At 37.4% G+C, this 21,741-nt stretch overlaps 1 protein-coding gene across 1 annotated transcript in view; it reads left to right on the forward strand.

Annotated features, from left to right (window-relative positions):
• GPC5 (glypican 5) overlaps window positions 1-21,741 on the forward strand; it is a 1,503,836-nt gene that overhangs the window by 366,243 nt on the left and 1,115,852 nt on the right. The window lies entirely within an intron of this gene.

A 21,741-nucleotide genomic window follows, 5' to 3' on the forward strand; every position in this document is an offset into this window, starting at 1 on the left:
TCTCAATGTAGTTATTTCTCTAAAAGCACTCATCACTCTTTGTGGTGAGCTTGCCAATATATGAGTAGGGTAATTTCTATGTCTCATTTTTTATTTCTTGAAGCAGGCTTTTGTAGTTTTATTTTGTATAAGTCCTTCACCTCTTTAGTTAAGTTGACTCCAAAAAATTTGAGTTTGTGGGACACTAATGTGAATGAGATTTTTTTTTTTTTTTTGGTTTTTGGTTTTTGGTTTTTGGGCCACACCCAGCATTGCTCAGAGGTTACTCCTGGCTGTCTGCTCAGAAATAGCTCCTGGCAGAAACGGGGGACCATATGGGACACCGGGATTCGAACCAACCACCTTTGGTCCTGGATCGGCTGCTTGCAAGGCAAACGCCGCTGTGTTATCTCTCCGGGCCCTGAATGAGATATTTAATGTACATTTCTTCTCTCTCATTGGTGTATAAGGTCATTATCTTTTGTGCATTAATTTTGTAGCCTACCACATTGCTATATGAATCTATTGATTCTAGAAGCCTCTTGGTAGAATTTTCTAAATATAATATCATGTCATCTACAAACAGTGAGAACATGAGTACTTTCTTTCCTATCTGAAAGCCCTTGATATCTTTTAATTTCCTAATTGTTATGGCAAGAAGTTCCAGCACTATGTTGAATAAGAGTGGTGACAGAGGGCAGTCTTGTCTTGTACCAGATTTTAGAGAAAAGGCTCTTAATTCATATCTATTGAGAATAATATTTTCCATTGACTTGTGGTAGATGGCCTTGACTACATTGAGAAAACTTCCTTCCATTCTTATCTTGAAAGTTTTTATTTTATCAAGAATGTGTGTTGGATCTTATTGAATGCTTTCTCTGAATCTATTGGTATGATCATGTGATTTTTATTTTTCTCTTTGTTGATATGGTGTATTGTATTGATTGTTTTACACATGTTAGATCATCCTTGCATTTCTGGAATGAAACCTACACAGTCATGATGTCTGACCTTATTGATGAGGCATTGGATTCTATGTGCCAGGATTTTGTTGAGGATCTTTGCATCTGTATTCGTCAGGAATATTTGTATGTAGTTTTTTGTTTGTTTGCTTGTTTTGCTGCATCTCTGTCTGGTTTTGGTATCAGGGTGATCTTATCAGGATGAACTCATCTATGGGTTTAAAGAAAAATAAGAGACATTTTTTGCAATAATTCTCAGAGACAAAAAGATGAGGGCTAGAAGATCCAGCTCATGATATGAAGTTCACCACAAAGAGTGGTGAGTGCAGCTAGAAAAATAACTACACTGACAACTATCATTACAATGTGAATGAGGAAAGTGGAAAGCCTGTCTCAAATACAGGCAGGAGGGGGTGGGGAGGAGGGAGACAAGGGGCATTAGTGATGGAAATGTTGCACTGGTGAAGGCGGGTGCTCTTTACATGACTGAAACCCAACCACAATCATATGTGTAATCAAGGTGTTTAAATAAAGCAATTTAATAAAAAAAAGAAAGCAAAAAAAAAAAAAACACCCCTATTTAGTAGTGTTCCTGTTTCTTCAATTTAATGAAAGAACTTTAAAAGTGTTGGTAGTAGTTCCTCTTGAAAGGTTTGAAAGAATTTGTTAGTGAATCCATCTGGGCCTGGTTCAGGTGGATTATTTTGGGAAGATGTTTGATTGCCATGTTTCTTTTAAATTTTTTTTGGGGGGTCACACTTGGCAGCACTCAGCGGTTACTCCTGGTTCTATGCTCAGAAATCACTCCTGGCAGGCTCGAGGAATCCTAGGGGATGCCGGGATTTGAACCACTGACCTTATGCATGCAAGGCAAACGCTTTACCTTCATGCTATCTCTCCAGCCTTGATTGCCATTTTAATTTCCTCTGTATAGGTCTGTTTAGTTATGTTAGATCACCCTGGTTTAATCATGGAAGATTATAAGAGTTCAAACATTTATCCATTTCTTCCAGGTTCTCATGTTTTGTGGCATGATTTTTTCTTTTTTTCTTTTTAATTTATTTAAACACCTTAATTACATACATGATTGTGTTTGGGTTTCAGTCATGTAAAGAACACCACCCATCACCAGTGCAACATTCCCATCACCAATGTCCCAAGTCTCCCTTCGCCCCACCCGACCCCCGCCTGTACTCTAGACAGGCTCTCCATTTTCCTCATACATTCTCATTATTAGGACAGTTCAAAATGTAGTTATTTCCCTAACTAAACTCATCACTCTTTGTGGTGAGCTTCCTGAGGTGAGCTGGAACTTCCAGCTCTTTTCTCCTTTGTGTCTGAAAATTATTATTACAAGGGTGTCTTTCATTTTTCTTAAAACACAGAGATGAGTGAGACCATTCTGTGTTTTTCTCTCTCTCTCTGACTTATTTCACTCAGCATAATAGATTCCATGTACATCCATGTATAGGAAAATTTCATGACTTCATCTCTCCTGACAGCTGCATAATATTCCATTGTGTATATGTACCACAGTTTCTTTAGCCATTCGTCTGTTGAAGGGCATCTTGGTTGTTTCCAGAGTCTTGCTATGGTAAATAGAGCTGCAATGAATATAGGTGTAATGAAGGGGTTTTTGTATTGTATTTTTGTGTTCCTAGGGTATATTCCTAGGAGTGGTATAGCTGGATCCTATGGGAGCTCGATTTCCAGTTTTTGGAGGAATCTCCATATCGCTTTCCATAAAGGTTGAACTAGACAGCATTCCCACCAGCAGTGGATAAGAGTTCCTTTCTCTCCACATCCCCGCCAACACTGTTTATTCTCATTCTTTGTGATGTGTGCCATTCTCTGGGGTGTGAGGTGGTATCTCATCGTTGTTTTGATTTGCATCTCCCTGATGATTAGTGATGTGGAACATTTTTTCATGTGTCTTTTGGCCATGTGTATTTCTTCTTTGTCAAAGTGTCTGTTCATTTCTTCTCCCCATTTTTTGATGGGGTTAGATGTTTTTTTCTTGTAAAGTTCTGTCAGTGCCTTGTATATTTTGGAGATTAGCCCCTTATCTGATGGATATTGGGTGAAAAGTTTCTCCCACTCAGTGGGTGGCTCTTGTATCCTGGGCACTATTTCCTTTGAGGTGCAGAAGCTTCTCAGCTTAATATATTCCCATCTGTTAATCTCTGCTTTCACTTGCTTGGAGAGTGCAGTTTCCTCCTTGAAGATGCCTGTAATGTCCTGGAGTGTTTTGCCTATGTGCTGTTCTATATATCTTATGGTTTTGGGGCTGATATCGAGGTCTTTAATCCATTTGGATTTTACCTTTGTACATGATGTTAGCTGGGGGTCTAAGTTTAATTTTTTGCAAGTGGCTATCCAATTGTGCCAACACCACTTGTTGAAGAGGCTTTCCCTGCTCCATTTAGGATTTCCTGCTCCTTTATCAAAAATTAGGTGGTTGTATCTCTGGGGAACATTTTCTGAGTATTCAAGCCTATTCCACTGATCTGAGGACCTATCCTTATTCCAATACCATGCTGTTTTGATAACTGTTGCTTTGTAGTACAGTTTAAAGTTGGGGAAAGTAATTCCTCCCATATTCTTTTTCCCAATGATTGCTTTAGCTATTCGAGGGTGTTTATTGTTCCAAATGAATTTCAAAAGTGTCTGATCCACTTCTTTGAAGAATGTCATGGGTATCTTTAGAGGGATGGCATTAAATCTGTATAATGCCTTGGGGAGTATTGACATTTTGATGATGTTAATCCTGCCAATCCATGAGCAGGGTATGCGTTTCCATTTCTGTGTGTCCTCTCTTATTTCTTGGAGCAGAGTTTTATAGTTTTCTTTGTATAGGTCCTTCACATATTTAGTCAAGTTGATTCCAAGATATTTGAGTTTGTGTGGCACTATTGTGAATGGGGTTGTTTTCTTAATGTCCATTTCATCCTTATTACTATTGGTATATAGAAAGGCCATTGATTTTTGTGTGTTAATTTTGTAGCCTGCCACCTTGCTATATGAGTCTATTGTTTCTAGAAGCTTTTTGATAGAGTCTTTAGGGTTTTCTAAGTAGAGTATCATGTCATCTGCAAACAGTGAGAGCTTGACTTCTTCCTTTCCTATCTGGATTCCCTTGATATCCTTTTCTTGCCTAATCGCTATAGCAAGTACTTCCAGTGCTATGTTGAATAGGAGTGGTGAGAGAGGACAGCCTTGTCTTGTGCCAGAATTTAGAGGGAAGGCTTTCAGTTTTTCTCCATTGAGGATAATATTTGCCACTGGCTTGTGGTAGATGGCCTTCACTATATTGAGAAAGGTTCCCTCCATTCCCATCTTGCTGAGAGTTTTGATCAAGAATGGGTGTTGGACCTTATCAAATGCTTTCTCTGCATCTATTGATATGATCATGTGGTTTTTATTTTTCTTGTTATTGATGTTGTGTATTATGTTGATAGATTTACGGATGTTAAACCAGCCTTGCATTCCTGGGATGAAACCTACTTGATCGTAGTGGATGATCTTCTTAACGAGGCATTGAATCCTATTTGCCAGGATTTTGTTGAGGATCTTTGCATCTGCATTCATCAGTGATATTGGTCTGTAATTTTCTTTTTTGGTAGCGTCTCTGTCTGGTTTAGGTATCAAGGTGATGTTGGCTTCATAAAAGCTATTTGGAAGTGTTTCTGTTTGTTCAATTTCATGAAAGAGTCTTGCCAAGATTGGCAGTAGTTCCTCTTGGAAAGTTTGATAGAATTCATTAGTGAATCCATCTGGACCTGGGCTTTTGTTTTTCGGCAGACATTTGATTACTGTTTTAATTTCATCAATGGTGATGGGGGTGTTTAGATATGCTACATCCTCTTCCTTCAACCGTGGAAGATTATAAGAGTCCAAGAATTTATCCATTTCTTCCAGGTTCTCATTTTTAGTGGCGTAGAGTTTTTCAAAGTAGTTTCGGATTACCCTTTGAATCTCTGTCATATCAGTAGTGATCTCTCCTTTTTCATTCCTGATACGAGTTATCAAGTTTCTCTCTCTCTCTTTCTTTGTTAGGTTTGCCAGTGGTCTATCAATCTTGTTTATTTTTTCAAAGAACCAACTTCTGCTTTCGTTGATCTTTCGGATTGTTTTTTGAGTTTCCACTTCGTTGATTTCTGCTCTCAGCTTTGTTATTTCCTTCTGTCTTCCTATTCTTGGGTCCTTTTGTTGAGCATTTTCTAGTTCTATTAGCTGTGTCATTAAGCTACTCAGGTAAGCTCCTTCTTCCTTCCTGATGTGTGCTTGCAAAGCTATAAATTTTCCTCTCAGTACTGCTTTTGCTGTGTCCCATAAGTTCTGAGAGTTTGTGTCTTTATTGTCATTTGTTTCCAGGAACCTTTTTATTTCCTCCTTGATTTCATCTCGGACCCACTGGTTATTGAGCATGAGGCTGTTTAACTTCCAGGTGTTAAAGTGTTTCTTCTGAGTCCCTTTGGAGTTCACAAATAATTTCAGAGCCTTGTGGTCAGCGAAGGTAGTCTGCAAAATTTCTATCCTCTTGATCTTATGGAGGTATGTTTTATGTGCCAGCATGTAGTCTATCCTGGAGAATGTCCCATGTACATTGGAGAAGAATGTGTATCCAGGTTTCTGGGGATGGAGTGTCCTATATATATCCACTAGGCCTCTTTCTTCCATTTCTCTCCTCAGGTCTAGTATATTCTTGTTGGGTTTCAGTCTGGTTGACCTGTCCAGTGTTGACAAAGCCGTGTTAAGGTCCCCCACAATTATTGTGTTGTTGTTGATATTATTTTTCAGATTTGTCAACAGTTGTATTAAATATTTTGCTGGCCCCTCATTCGGTGCATATATGTTTAGGAGAGTGAATTCTTCCTGCTCTACGTACCCCTTGATTAATATAAAATATCCGTCTTTGTCCCTTACAACCTTCCTGAGTATAAAGTTTGCATTATCTGATATTAGTATGGCCACTCCAGCTTTTTTATGGGTGTTGTTTGCTTGGATAATTTTCCTCCAGCCTTTTATTTTGAGTCTATGTTTGTTCTGACTATTCAGGTGCGTTTCTTGTAGGCAGCAGAAGGTTGGATTGAGTTTTTTGATCCATTTAGCCACTCTGTGTCTCTTAACTGGTGCATTTAGTCCATTGATGTTGAGAGAAAGAATTGTCCTGGGATTTAACGCCATCTTTATTTCAAAATTTGGTGTGTCTTTTGGGTAGTCTTGTCTTAGATTAGGTCTTTCAGTTTTTCTCTTAAGACTGGTTTTGTGTCTGTGAAGTTTCTGAGCTGTTTTTTGTCTGTGAAACCATGTATTCTTCCATCAAACCGGAAAGTGAGTTTTGCTGGGTATAGTATTCTGGGTGAAGCATTCATTTCATTCAGTCTTGTCACAATATCCCACCACTGCTTTCTGGCATTGAGTGTTTCTGGTGACAGGTCTGCTGTAAATCTCAGGGAAGCTTGCTTGAACGTGATTTCCCCTTTTGATCTTGCTGTTTTCAGAATTCTGTCTCTATCTGTGGGATTTGTCATTGTGACTAGGATGTGTCTTGGGGTGGTTTTTCTGGGGTCTCTTTTGGTTGGTACTCTTCGGGCATGCAGGATTTGATCACATATATTCTTTAGCTCTGGAAGTTTCTCTTTAATGATGTTCTTGACCATTGATTCTTCCTGGAAATTTTCTTTCTGGGTCTCTGGGACTCCAATGATTCTTAAGTTGTTTCTGTTGATCTTATCATAGACTTCTATTTTTGTCTGTTCCCATTCTTTGACTAATTTTTCCATTGTCTGCTCATTTGCTTTAAGTTTTTTGTCCAATCTCTCCTGCTGTATGGAATTGTTATGTATCTCATCTTCCACAGCACCAAGTCTATTCTCAGCTTCTGATACCCTGTCCCAGAGCTTATCCATTTTGTCATTCACTTCGTTTACTGACTTTTTCAGTCCTGTTAGTTGACATGTTATTTCAGTTTGGAGTTTTGTGATTTCTGCCTTCATATTTTCTTGGTTCTTATTAGTGTTCTGTTCAACTCGATCCATGGTTTCTTGGAGTCTGTTGAGCATCTTCCATATTGCTAGTCTAAAGTCCTTATCTGAGAGGTTGATTAGTTGTTCAGTCATTATCTGGTCCTCAGAATTGTCATCTTCATTCTCTATGTCTGATGCTGGCCTGCATTGTTTCCCCATTGTCACACTTGTATTGTGGGTTTTTCTACGTGTTGTGGTGGTATTCATTGTCTATATGATGTAGGCAGCACACTCCTCTGGCTCCTCCCTTTCTGGATGGGCTGACTTGCCTCTAAGGGAGGGGAGTCCTCCGTGGATGAAGCCTCACACTGGGTCAAATCTTAGGCCCGAGCATGCAACAGAGAAGACAGTCCAGAGAGAAATGTTTGCTTCTGTGATATAGCGCCATTCTTAGTGTGATTTTTCCTTCTTGTTGCAATGGAGTTCTTTCCTTAGAAAGAGTGCACGGCCGCTTCGCTTCGCTACGCGGCCGTGCTCCTCTGGAGCCTCTTTTTGCCCCACTCGCAAGAGTTTCACGCAAGAGGACAGTAGACAGACATAGACAGGTCACACTCACAGTCTTTCACAGTTGAGCCCCACTGGGCCAGTGTACTTTCGCGGATTTTCCCCGCCTGGTGTCACACACAGGGAGCCGGCTTTTGCAAAGCTTAGCCGGTTTTTATGCTCTGAAGTCCCTCCCTGAAAATGGTGTCTGGGCGAGCGAGGTTTCTGGAGCCTCTCCTTGCCCCACTCGCAAGAGTTTCACGCAAGAGGACAGTAGACAGACATAGACAGGTCACACTCACAGTCTTTCACAGTTGAGCCCCACTGGGCCGGTGTACTTTCGCGGATTTTCCCCGCCTGGTGTCACACACAGGGAGCCGGCTTTTTCAAAGCTTAGCTGGTTTTTATGCTCTGAAGTCCCTCCCTGAAAATCATCCCTGCTCTTCTTGTGGAATCTGACTGCAGCCGAGATATTCCTATTTAGTTTCTTCCTCACCCAAGACTTTTCTTTTTTTTTTTCATCCAAATTTTCTCTTAGGATAGCTCCTTCAAACTAATCAGCCATAGACATTTTTTGGGATCTCATTGAGTCACCTTGTATTACAAAGTTATTTATGATTGTGTTTCTGCCATACACTCTTGCAACAACAATCCCTTCACTAGTGTCCACTTTCCTCTTCCAATGTCTCCTGTTTCCAGAGATGGCTCTGTGGTAGGCGACCCCCCCCCACACACACTTTTTGGGCACTGTGGTTTACAATATTGTTGCTAATAGAGTATCATGAATATCTCTTTACTACCTCTCAGTACCCCTTCCTTCTCTAGAGTGACCCCTTTACCTTCACCACTGTCTTAATGTTGGCTTCCTTATGCATTTCTAAAGATTCTGACTGAAACATATTTGAGAATGTATTCAAAGTAAAGGCTGTTAAACAAAGAGTTACATATGTAGAGGGTTTTTTGTTTTTGTTTGTTTTGTTTTTGTTTTGGGGCCACATCTGGCATTGCTCAGGGTTATTCTGGCTTTGCGCTCAGAAAATACTGGCGGTGGCCTTAGGGGACCATATGGGATGCTGGGGATCTTACCACGGTTGGCCACATGCAAGGCAAATACCCTATCTGCTGTGCTATCGCTCAGGACCCTGTATTTCAAATATTTTATGCCAGACACAGACATTTGTCCACAAATTCTACTTTACTCTCATTTTATCAGGAATCCTTTTGTTGAACCTCTGTATTTTCTTGCTTCATTTCTAACATCTAAAAGGGGGAAATTTTGCTTATTAAACCTATCTGTGAATCAGATAGTTATGCTAACCTTGTACTAGGTGCACGATGCCAACCTTCTTTTAACTTGGATAAAGGGGAGATAAATTATAGAGCTTAGGTCCTTTGATCATAACTAGGACCTATGATTGTAAATATTCAATCTACCTTCAGTCGTTTTTTCTATTTTTGTGGATGCCAGTAATAAACTTATTAACTAAAAATTGTTTATGACTTTAAAAAAACATCTATAACAAAGTTCTCCAAAAGTTGAGAGAATTAAAGGTGAATTATAGCTCCTTTATGTCTTTGGTGAAGACAGTGTCGCTGTTTGGGTTTTCCTGGGGCAGAAGCCAAATCAACAGAGCTCTAAAGGACTGGATACTCTAAGAGTTGTCTAAACTAGCCCAGGCAGAGTGATTTCCCCATGGCAGTTCCTACACTCTGCTTGATTTCTTGAAGTTAGCTGGTAAGAATAAGCTATTAGCAGGCTTAAATTGGTGATAATTAGCTGTACATTATTATTTCAAAGTAGTGTGGCTGTGCCAATTAGGTGGGTAATTAGGAAAACCCCAGGACAATAAATTAAGAGAGAGTCTCAACACCAGTGCCCCATCTGTTCTCTAGCAAGCATTCCAATTAGCCAAACTTCTCAGTGAAGAATGCACCAATTAAGGGCATTGGCTACATGCACGGATATGGTTTGGAGTAATCGAGAATGTCTTGTATGCTTAGTAAAAGAAAATATTTTTTATTATTAGATGATTTTACTGGGAAGGTAGAGAAATTAGTATTTTCAGAAACACTGGATTTTGAATATGTAAAACAAAATAGTTTGGGTTTTCTTGAAAGGTATTTTTTTAATAGTCTTCAGAATTTGATTGCAGCATAATGCCATATGGGAGTTGCATCTTATTCTATTGCACTTAAACCATCTGGATTTGAGCAAGAATTTTACCATCTGAAATGTTAAGAGTTTTAGTTACCACTGAGAATGGAAAGGAAAGAGGACATTGGAATTGAGAAATGGATTAGACGGGAAAATGTCTGAGTTGTATGTAATTGTTTATATCAGAATTTTTTTGTAACTTTGTGCATCAAATAACATGGTAAATATATTTAAATAATTAGCTAAACATAAGGAAATTAACTATTAACTATTAACACATTATTTAAGATTATTGCATGGTGGTTGACATAGGTTCAAATTAAATAGAATTTGTTCATTTAAAATAAGTTAGCTTATAGTTATAAAAACCTTATTTGACATAGTACTTTATTTGTAAAACTCAAATTGACTAGATTTTTACCATTATTGGTGTGCATATTTGGGTACATGTGTTTATATGGAAAAGAAGTATTGACAGTGGTTAATGATAAATTATGTAATATACAGACTTAGGGTGTAAAAATAGTCATAGGTTACAACAAAGTCAAGTCAAAAAAGTTTAGCCTCATTTATAGAATTAGAGAAAGCAATTTCCAATCTATTTCCTAAGAGGAAGCTAGTGCTTCTTTGAGGTGCCATTATTATTTATTGCCTGTAAGTTTAATTTAATAAAATAAAGGTCAAGTTTCCTTCAAGAAGAACATTTCTGTTTAATTTAAAACAGTGCTCTGTGAGTGGTAGGAGAGGGCACAGAGGGAGGGCAGAGCAGGCCAAGACAAGGCTTTGGACTAGGGGCCAGAGGCCAGGCCAGAGCAGGCCGGAAGAAACATGAGCTATAGGGCAAACTGGCGTCAAGAGCTACATGAATAATGAAGAGCAGGACCCAGTGGGTCAAAACCCCGGCCCACAGGAAGAAGGAATGCCAGAAGGTGGAATAAACATATGGCAAAAGTTTAGGCGAATGGTACTTAACCTTTGGGGGTCATATATCCCACTGAGAAACTGATAAAAACTTCCCAGAAAAAAAGAAGGTTCTTAAACAAATGCATGCAAAATGTTTTTGCTGCATTTCAAAGGTAATAATAAAAATAAAGTCTTTAAGACTTGGCATTTCCCATTCTCCCTACACAGGGAAAACTTAAGTGACCCTTTCATGAGATAACTGAAAGTAAAACCAAATAATGAAAATTCAAACTAATATTAATGGTACTTGTTCAGAAAGACAAAGACATCTCATAATTGGTAATGGTTAGCTGTATGTTTGGGGAAGACAGATGATATAATTTTGGTTTTGATGATAGAACAGATAATTTCTGAATTATTATATTGAGGTAGGGGTTCCTAACTGCAATGAGTCTTCATAACTTGCTTATTTCAGAGAAAAGTATTTATTCTATATTTTAAGATTTACATTTTTGTATTTCTAGATTCTAAGTTGTGTTGGTGACTCATATTGCTTTGGTGATATTTATTTTTTATACTCAAGGAACAAAATTTATTTTATTTGGAATTTGCTGAGTGTTCTCAATATAGACCTAGAGTAGTAAGAACTGTCTTCACTTGATTGTGCATAGCAGAGCAGTTCCAACAGTTGTAATTTATCCAGTATTTGATGTATCTAAATGATCCATAAATAAAAATTTATTTTATTTGGAATTTGCTGAGTGTTCTCAATATAGACCTAGAGTAGTAAGAACTGTCTTCACTTGATTGTGCATAGCAGAGCAGTTCCAACAGTTGTAATTTATCCAGTATTTGATGTATCTAAATGATCCATATATATATAATATACAGGTAATATCATATATAGGCATATGGCACACATTTATATTAAATGATTATATGTGTCATATACATATATGCATATGTAATTTACATATATAATATAAATATATGTTATATATAGAAAAATGGCAGCTAGCACCAAGAGGTATTTATATTTCTGTCAAGTCATATGTTTTTTTCTTTCATTTTTATTTTGGTTTTGGGGGAACTCTATAGGGGCTTAACCCATTTTCCTGGCTCTAGGCTCAAGGATTATTCCCAGTCATTCTTGGACACTATATGCAATGCTGGAGATTGCACAATGTTGATCATGTACAAGGCAAGCACATTACCTACTATACAATATCCCTACTTCCTCAAGTTATCTTGAAGTAAATAGTAGAGCTGCTATTTCCTTTAAAATTTACCTTCCAGTGAACTCACTGCTTTTTTAGAATGAAGTTTTGCAACCAATGAAAGTATGAAGACAATTTTAAGATAATTTCTTTGTGCTCAGATCTATATTCAAGCAATTTTAGACTGGTTCAAGCTCAAAATTAAGTTTCATGCTGACAAATTTTAAAGATTTATTGGACTTGAGATTTTTTTTTTTACCTCCTATATTGGTTTCGCCTTTCTTCAGAAATATTGCTGTTAGTAAGCACAACAACTTGGGATTGTTGAAAATTGAGTATATCCATAAAATTAATAATTTATACTGTCTGATTTGTCATCTCTTCTGATATAGGTTTTATATAAATGAATTCATGGCCTTGATGGAAGGTCATATTATTCTAATTCCATTCCTATGAACTATATTTTAAAAATTATTCGAGCAAGTTTGATTATTACTCAACTCTGGTCAGTGATATGCTATTTATACCTGTTAGAAATTGGCATCAAAATAATACTCAATCACTATGAAATATAAATGAAGGTTTTTTTCTAGATGAAAATTTCTAGTATAAGAAGATTAATATATCTAATTTTTCTGGGTCCTGTCTAATATAGTTTTTTTAAATGCTAAAGTTCTCTTGTACTACATCCCATGAACACAATTATTTTCATTAACACAAAAAAATTCAAAACACAATTAAATGTCTATTGGTAGCAAAAAATATTTTCCATCAATCAGAAAAGTCTGTAAATAAGTATAATCAGTAGCCAGCTGAAATCATAAAATGTAAAAAGAAAACAAAAATGAGGAGTCTATTACTGAAATTTTATTAATGTGCTGCTAATGCTCAGATTGTGAAATATTGGCTCAGAAACAGTCTCTTGTCTCCTGTGTCACAGAATATTTCATTGAATTGTTAGTAACTGGAAAAAAATATATCTCACTGCAAGAGAATAGTAACATTTTAACTAAACTGCTAGATCTCAAAATTATTGAATTTGTTTAAATATTGGACACCGAGTCTGGTGTTTATAAATGAGTTAAGTTCTTTAGTGAAACCTTCCCCCTTTTCAATGGAAAATAGAACCTGTGTGTTTTAAGCACCATTCATGACTTAGAACTGAATGAAAGCTAGTTTTGAAAACCTATTATTAACATCAAGTTGAAATAACTCTTTGTAGAAGAGAAATGCTTTCATAAAGCTTTTTATTTCCTGGTACATTAATAGGCAATGTGTTTTTGTGGGTTCTAGAAAAGTAAGGAATAGCCACTTTTTTACTAATTGTATAGATAGTTGCATGAACATTAGGCACAAGGCTTAGTAAAATTATCAACAGCAGAGAAGAGTGTATTATATATGCAACTGAGTTTGAAAAGAGTCTTCTACAAAGGGAAGCTCAGGGTACTAACCTCTTTGTTTCTTTCCACTTCTCTTTCCCATTCCCTGAATTGCCCAATATTCTTCCCCTAATCTTCCTCTTCAGCTTTGTTTAGAGAGCAGTAAATCTTCTAAGGAGAGAAATCAGGGCACAAGAGCATGAAGATTTCCTATAAAGAGGGAGAAACCCAGAATAATTTAGTCAGAAGAAAAAAAAAAGAAAAAAGAAAATACAATCCATTGAGAACAGAGCCAAACCTTAGATCACAGCTTCCAGAAAGATCTTTGAGTTCAGGATAGGTTCAGAAAGCAGACTTTTAATAATTTCTCATTTAGAAAAAAGGTAATACAAAAATCAAATAGGAATGCAATGTGTTTGAAAGACAATTGCATTTGTGCTTAATGTGCCTAGTGTTCATCATAGGACTGGTTTTTTGCTTTCTCTCCACACTTCTCTCCAAGCTCTGGAGAGAAAAAGGTTACAGAAACCAGGTTTCTATACTTTGTTTGTTTCTTGGGTTTTTGGCCATACCCTGTGATGCTCGGGGATTACTCCTGACTATGTACTCAGAAATGCTCCTGTCTTTAGTGAACCATATGGGACTCCGGGGGTTCGAACCATGGTCCCCGTCCTAGATCAGCCTCATGCAAGGCAAATTCCCTACCGCTGCGCCACCGCTCTAGCCCCAAACTAAGTTATTTTTAAGTCTTGACTCAGAGAAGGGCTGTTGCTGCGGAACAAAAATCGCAGCGCATCTTTGTAAAGATTCACAAAAAAATAGTTTGTCATAGAGCATGACTTCTTTGAGACTCCAGCCCAAGGATTACATAGAGATGCAGCCTCGCCAGAGAACATTGTTCTTATCTGGAAACATGTAATTATATATTTCCTCTGCTTGAGCTGGAGACTGACATTTTCAATGTCTCCTGTTTGACAACTGTGGTCAGGCCTCTCTGCAGGGTTGAGGCTGCTCATTAGTGCCACATTAACCTTAACTTTGCCTCAGGCCATTAACTTGCAAACTGCACATTTGACCTTTGTTCGAACAGATATTTTCCAAGAGTGTGTGAGGCACTGCTTTTCATTTGGATTCTGTATTATGTGTGGACTGACTTTAGGAATAAAAGAAAAAAATCAATAGGTGTCATTAAATAAAGAAAAGTAAGGTCTGAAACCTTCTACAGAGAGGCGTTCCATTTGATAGGGATGCTTCTGTGACTCATTTCGAGATCATTAGCTGGGGGCAGAATTTGAAATGGCCTCTTCTATGTTATCTGCATTGGGAAAAAAAAAAAAAAGAAAAGAGAAAAGAGAAAGGGCACCATGGGACAGATTTTAAATGTTTGAAAATTGAAACAAATTCCCACTAGATGAAGAAAGAAGATTGAGAGGTAGGCCTTTGGAACGCAAGTCTGCTTCCAGCCACAATTAATGAACTGAAATGCAAAAGCAAATGGAGATTAGAGCCATATGTTTAAGAGAAAACATCAGCTTGCAAAATCAGCCAAGTTGGTCACACATGGTGGCCACACTTCAGACCTAGGTCGGAGACATATGCCTATCTTAAAATCCAGAAGGGAAGAAACTCAGTGATACAACTGTATAGCTTAAGTTCTTCTTGCTATATCCAAATGATGGGAATTATTTCTTAGAGTTTATACAAAGAAATACAGCTGAGGTACAGTAACCTGAAAGGGAGTCATAATATTGTCAAGTGAGAAAAGCCAACTTGCTCAAGCTAAGACTTGTTTCTGAAGATCTTGACTATCTTCTTGTTACCAGTGTGTTCATGGAGGAAATTGAGAAAGGGCCTCACTCTGTTAGGTTACCAGAGGCATCAGGGATGGACGTATTAGGAGGAAATAGATGTTCACTTATTTGTGTGTCGTTTTCATTATTTCACTACTGACTGAGTCTTCAGTAAAAATGGTTCAAGCTAATTATGCTGGCCTGGCTAATCGGAAGCAGTGCTCCATTTTACAGTAGTAACTGCATTCCTGTGTCAGCTGAACTAGAAATGACAAGTTCAGGGTGAAGTGCATTTGCTTTTATATTTCTTTAGCCACGTGATACAGCAGGAGCCCTTCCTGGTTCTGCTGGCCTGCAGGGCCCAGGAAGCAATGAAGCAATAACTATGCTGGTCCATGTTTCTCCCTCGCCTTCAGTAGGCTCAGGGCAAACAAGGCAGCAGGCCATGAATGAGCAATTGTGCACCAACCCTTTTTCTCTATCCTGAGCTAGCACAGTGTACAAAGTTGTTCATTAGCCAGTGGTCACAATTTACCCAACTCCCTGCTTCCCATGACTGAGCTTTTAGGCTTACAGAAATAGAGAGATAAAGTCTGTCTAAACATCTAGAATTCTAAATTCAGAATAAGGCAAGAGAAAGTGATAAATTTGTATTTTTTAAAAAAAATTTACCTAGTGTATTCTTTTAAAAAGATCAGATACTTCTTATAAAAGTATTTTCTATGAAAGAAAAATATCCTGCACTATAAAAATTTATTCCACTTTATCAAGTCTCCCATATTAGTCTGATAGTACCAAGGTCTATATTGAATCAACATCTAATTAAATGACTAACAATCACTTCTCAATCATCTTTTCACGTCTCTGGGTCTGTTTCACTCTGTAAATAATAAGAAGTTTGGATGAAATCTCTGACTTCTCTCCCTTTCTGCCCATTAAAAACCTGGAGGAAGAATTTAGAAAGACACAGATGCCCTAGGCTTATCACAGACCAATAAATCTGAACATCTGAGAAAGAAATATAACTGTACAATTTCAAGGTTTCATTACTAATACTAAAGTCCAGTCAGGGTAGATTTACTGGAAGAGAGAAGCTCTAAGATTCCTTCTACTTGTGTCCAAAACAGTTTACCTGTGATGAATTAATTATGAAAGCTCTCTCACACTTCACTGGGAGTAACTATTAATGTGTCACCACAAATTCATTTCAACAGCAAGTTTATGGCATCTGTCTTGAGCTTGTTCTAGCATCATCTAGCCCATTATGAAGTTCTACTTTTTAGATTTCACTCATCTCACACCACATACCAGGAAGGTTTCTGATAAATCTACATCTAGTTAAGGATTTCTTAATTAAACATTTGCCAATCCAATTATACTCTACTGGAGTTTTTCATTATTGTTATTATAGAAAAATGAATATCTGGTAGAAATTTCTAATTCTAGAAGGCATGAAAAACAAGAGCTAGAAGGAATGGCAGTAGTTTGGAAGGAAGAAACAAGTGGAAGATAGATTTGAGTGAAGGAAGCCGTGTATACCAAATTTAGAATCTTACTAAGCATAGAGGTATCTTATTTAGTAATAGACTTTTGACTGGAGTGTGTCAATAAAAAATGTGTTTATCATAACAATCAAAGTAATAAAAATAGGGAAATTATATGCCATACATTATCTGGTTTAAGAGAAACAGGAAAGGCCGGCAAGGTGGTGCTAGAGGTAAGATGTCTGCCTTGCAAGCTCTAGCCAAGGAAAGGACCGTGGTTCTATCCCTCGGCATCCCATCTGGTCCCCCCAAGCCAGGGGCAATTTCTGAGTGCTTAGCCAGGAGTAACTCCTGAGCATCAAACGAGTGTGGCCCGAAAAACTAAAAAAAAAAAAAAAAAAAAAGAGAGAGAGAAAGAAACAGGAAAGAGATAGTATCTGTTATTCTTTATGGTCTTGAGTCATCTCTAGAATATAATACTAAAATGTAATAAGATTCAAAGTTTAAGTTGTTTTAAAATATTCTTATTTATAATGTTTATTCAAAACTATATGATAATTTATAACTTTTCATTTAGAATAACAGATACTAGATGGGTAATATATCTGGTAAGACTGGCTAATTCAGGTTCAATCCTTGGCACTAAATATGACCCCTACATTTTCACCAGGAGTGATCCCGATGCATAGAAGTAGGAGTAAGTTCTGAACACTCCCCCTCCTACCCCCCAAAAAAGAACAATAGGAAAGTAAGTCAGATATAGTACAGGAGTCAAGGAGCATCTCTTGCATACAACTGACCTAGGTTTGAATTTACCACATATCAGGCCCTGAGCCTTAAACATAGAATCAGGAATAGTCTCTTATCACTGCTGAGTGTAGGCCAGGCTCCACATCTCCTAAAAACAAATAAGGAAAAAAGGAAAAGGGCTATGACTGGCTCCTAGAGTAGATTTGAGCAACTTCATGGGAAATAAATTTTGGTGGATAAAACTGATCACATGGATATAATTTATTAGAAAGTTTGCAGCCTAAATGAAAAATTCTGAATTTCAATTATAGGTTTGAATAAATATTAAAAAGAAGAATATTTTATTTAAAACAGCTCAAACTTTGAATCTTAATAATTTTATTTAGTATCGTATTCTAGAGATGACTCAAGATCATAAAGAATAACAGATGTATCTAACATAGCCTGTGAAGGATAATTAGCTACAAATTTTTACATCTTCCTGCACTTATTTTCTTTGACTGAATTTAATAGGCAATATTCACATGGTTATAGAAAACAAATGGTTGGGATAGTGATCCTCCTAGAAACCGACACTTTGAACTGTTTGAAGAAAATTATATTTTATTCATTGAGACATTTTGTTTAACAAATGAAAAAGGACACATCGGGTGTCTGAGACTGAGCATTGAAAGGGAAACCACTGGAGTATGGATTCCTATAATAAGCCATTAATTGGCACTGTAGCAATAGATGAATATTTTTATCTCTCTGTGGCTACTATAACCTTAACCCTGTACTCCCTGTCTATTCAATTTTTATAAGAATTTTTTACTTTTTATGTGTCTATTCAATATTTTAAGATCTCTTTACAATGTAGAGCTACCAGTTCAGCAGCAAATTAATGATGGCATACTCTTGTTTTCTGCTTCTCTTTCAAACACATTTTCAAATATTTTCCCTAATTACACAAGCTGAAACACAAAGTAACTTTAATTTTCAAGTTAATAATAAAATTAGTGCTCTGTGTGTTTAAGCTTTCCTTTCTTCCTTCCTTCCTTCCTTCCTTCCTTCCTTCCTTCCTTTCTTCCTTCCTTCCTTCCTTCCTTCCTTCCTTCCTTCCTTCCTTCCTTCCTTCCTTCCTTCCTTCCTTCCTTCCTACCTTTCTTCCTTCCTTCCTTCCTTCCTTCCTTCCTTCCTTTCTTTCTTTCTTTCTTTCTTTCTTTCTTTCTTTCTTTCTTTCTTTCTTTCTTTCTTTCTTTCTTTCTTTCTTTCTTTCTTTCTTTCTTTCTTTCTTTCTTTCTTTCTTTCTTTCTTTCTTTCTTTCTTTCTTTCTTCTTTCTTTCTTTCTTTCTTTCTTTCTTTCTTTCTTTCTTTCTTTCTTTCTTTCTTTCTTTCTTTCTTTCTTTCTTTCTTTCTTTCTTTCTTTCTTTCTTTCTTTCTTTCTTTCTTTCTTTCTTTCTTTCTTTCTTTCTTTCTTTCTTCTTCTTTCTTTCTTTTTGTTTCTTATTCCTTACCATTTCTCTTAATATGTTCAGAGACTTAAATCAGAAATCTTTTACTCTACATTATTGTAGTCATCTGCATGGGCTTTCATCATAAAATATTATAGATTTGTTACTTACACAATGGAAATTAATTTTCTCACAGTTCCAGAAGAAAGAAAGTTCTAAATAATCCTACTTTGGTGGTTTCAGCAGACTTACTACTGAGTTTCTCTCTTTTTTGCTTTATTGCTATATACTTATATGACTTTTTCTGTGTATGGATGCATCTTTTACTCTTTCTCTTACTTCCCTAATAACATTGGATTACTACTCACCCATATGAACTCAGTGATCTTTATTTGCCTCTTTAAAGGTTCTATGTCCAAATACAACACAGGATCTTGGGGGAGAGAGCCACAATTCAACCAGTTGCAATTGTGGTCACCATATAATTGAGGACATTTTATTATTTTACTTAAGCCATCACAATGGTGAATTACAATTTGGAAAGTCTAACTTCAAATTCCCTCATTCTTTCATGTGTGTTGCTCCTCAGTTCAACTCTGAAATTTTTCTTTCCTTCTTTCTTTTTTTTTCTTATTTTACTTTTCCTAGTTCTGAGTCCCTTTGACTTTCTCTTACTATATTTTTTGCCTGAGACACTTTATCCATATTTATGACTTCAATCACCAGTTCTTTCAATGACAAAGCCCACATCACATGCCCAGTCCCCTGATTCCAGGGTCATATACCTGCAGCAAATTACTCTGGTACCAGGAGCTTCAACATTCTTGTGTTCTGTCTAAAAACGTAGCTTTGGATCTTGCCATGAACTATTAACCCAAATATGCATTTTGTAAAACTTCCAAATGGTATTACCCAATAGTTTTCTTGAAAGGAATGGCCATCTTGATTTTTCCTTAGGTACTAAAGCTGTGTTTCTCTGTTTCCTTTTTAAGTATGACCACATATAAACTTGTTTGCTTCCTATGGCTTCTCTGTTCTCTTAGCTGGCTCCCTAGTCTTGCAAATTTATGTAATTTTTTTTCTTCTGACCTCTTGGAATGTCCTGGTGGCCTACATGGCTCCTGGTTGAGAAGTACTGTTCGAGAAACATCTCAAAATAAATCTGTGCTCATTTGTTCATGTCAATAGTTAAATAGGTAACTAATACCACAAACTATTTGCTCCTAACTATACTTTATCTGGTGCTTTATGCTTCAAAATGGGGAACACATCAAAAAAATAATAATAATACAAAAAATTCCTAATTAATTGAATCTTTTGTTCTTATAATAATGGGAACAGCTGGGACATGAATGTATTAAGAAAAATAAGAAGGGGCCAGGGAGGTGGCACTAGAGGTAAGGTGTCTGCTTTGTAAGCGCTAACCTAGGACGGACCATGGTTTGATCCTCCAGCGTCACATATGGTTCCCCCAGCCAGGAGCAATATCTGAGTACATACCAGGAGTAACCCCTGAGCATCAACAGTTATGACCCCAAAAACAAACAAATAAACAAAAATGGAAAATTCAAAACCTAGTATGCAACAACACAAAGGAAGGTTTCTCTTCCTTTATTTCTGATACCATTAAAATCTCTTAAGCCACCATGAGGAAAGGAAAAATGGCAACTAAAATTTATCACAATTTGTTTTAGTGTTTGTATTTTAGCTCTCTGTTCTAATCCCAACATCTTTCAAATTTTTTAATAAAACATGATTTATTGAAAACAGGTAACACATAGTTCTGATTAGAATAAATTAGATTGAATATACATTTGTTCAGCAAAACAATATGAACAAAAGTCTCAGGAAAACTAAATCAAGTTCAAAGTAATAGTTGGAACTGGACTGGATTACTAGAGTTGATCAGGTCAAGCAGCACAAGAAAACAAAATACAAATATAGTAAAGAGCCACATGAGAGAAAACTGTGCCCTCAAGTCTGGGGTGGGGACAAGGAACTCATCCCCATAGTTTTGGACCCCATCACATGATTCCTGGGGGCAGAGAGGTTGACCGGAACAGAAGACAGGGATATCAGTGCTGACTCAAAACAAGCAGTCGAAGCTAGGTCCCAGGCTTAACCACCTGAAATCTGGCACCAGTAAATTAGCCTTGCTCCCTGGTGGTCCCACAGGTGACATGTAGGCATTGTGGTGTCATGGAGAGCTTATAGCTGGGCCCACCAAGGCCTCATCCAAATCCCACTAGAGAAGTAGCAGAAAAGACATGGAAATTGACTCCAAACCAAGTCTGGTCTTCGGTAAACAGAGAAATAGAGAACATTGTCCTTAAGGCATCTTGAAAAAAGAAGTGAGTTGAATAAGCCTGAGATTCCAAAGCCTTCTGCCTCCCCATTTTTGAGCTCCTGTTCTGACTCTGCCCTTTCACTTCTCTGAGAGAGGACTCTTGAGGTCAAGAGCAGAGGCAGAGGACACTGGGCAGCAGGTGAGTGGACAAGAGACTCTCCCATGCCACCAGAAGTGGGGTCAAGAATGGCTGAGCATGCTGAGTTACAGGAAGCAGAAGTCAGCAGAACTTAGCTGGCAGAATGGTAGAGAATCTCAGTTGTGGTGACTACCTGTAGTTTCTGTATCATGGGGCCAGAAGATGGGATTAGCGAAGCTTTATCTAGTTGATGGGTGTGAGGAGCAGTGTGTCTTTTGCTTCCTGAATGCCCCAAAAGGAAACATGGAACTCCATGCTCAAATAAGCAACCAGAAAGGGAGAGGTTGGTCTCTTCAAGTTCCAGAAGTGCCTCATTTATTGTTAGGGTTCAGTTGACCATCCGAGTTGACATTGAGAGAGAGAGAGAGAGAGAGAGAGAGAGAGAGAGAGAGAGAGAGAGAGAGAGAGAGAGAGAGAGAGAGAGAGAGAGAGAATTTGACAGTCTTCAACATCTCAAGCATTTCATCCACTTGAACAGAAATCACATCAAAAATCACATCATGTTTAGGGTGGTCCCAACTTATTGTTGACTGAGCTTTGTGCCAGGGGGTCCTTGTCTGGTGGAACATTTGGACCCACCTAATTCCTCTATATCAGCTGAATATGGAGAGTCCTGCTCTTTACACTTTGTGGTTTTATATTTGGGCTAACACCCTCTGCTTATAGGCAAGTTATAAAGTGAAAAATATAT

This window comes from Suncus etruscus, chromosome 8 (assembly GCF_024139225.1).
Source record: "Suncus etruscus isolate mSunEtr1 chromosome 8, mSunEtr1.pri.cur, whole genome shotgun sequence".
Lineage (NCBI taxonomy): Eukaryota > Metazoa > Chordata > Mammalia > Eulipotyphla > Soricidae > Suncus > Suncus etruscus.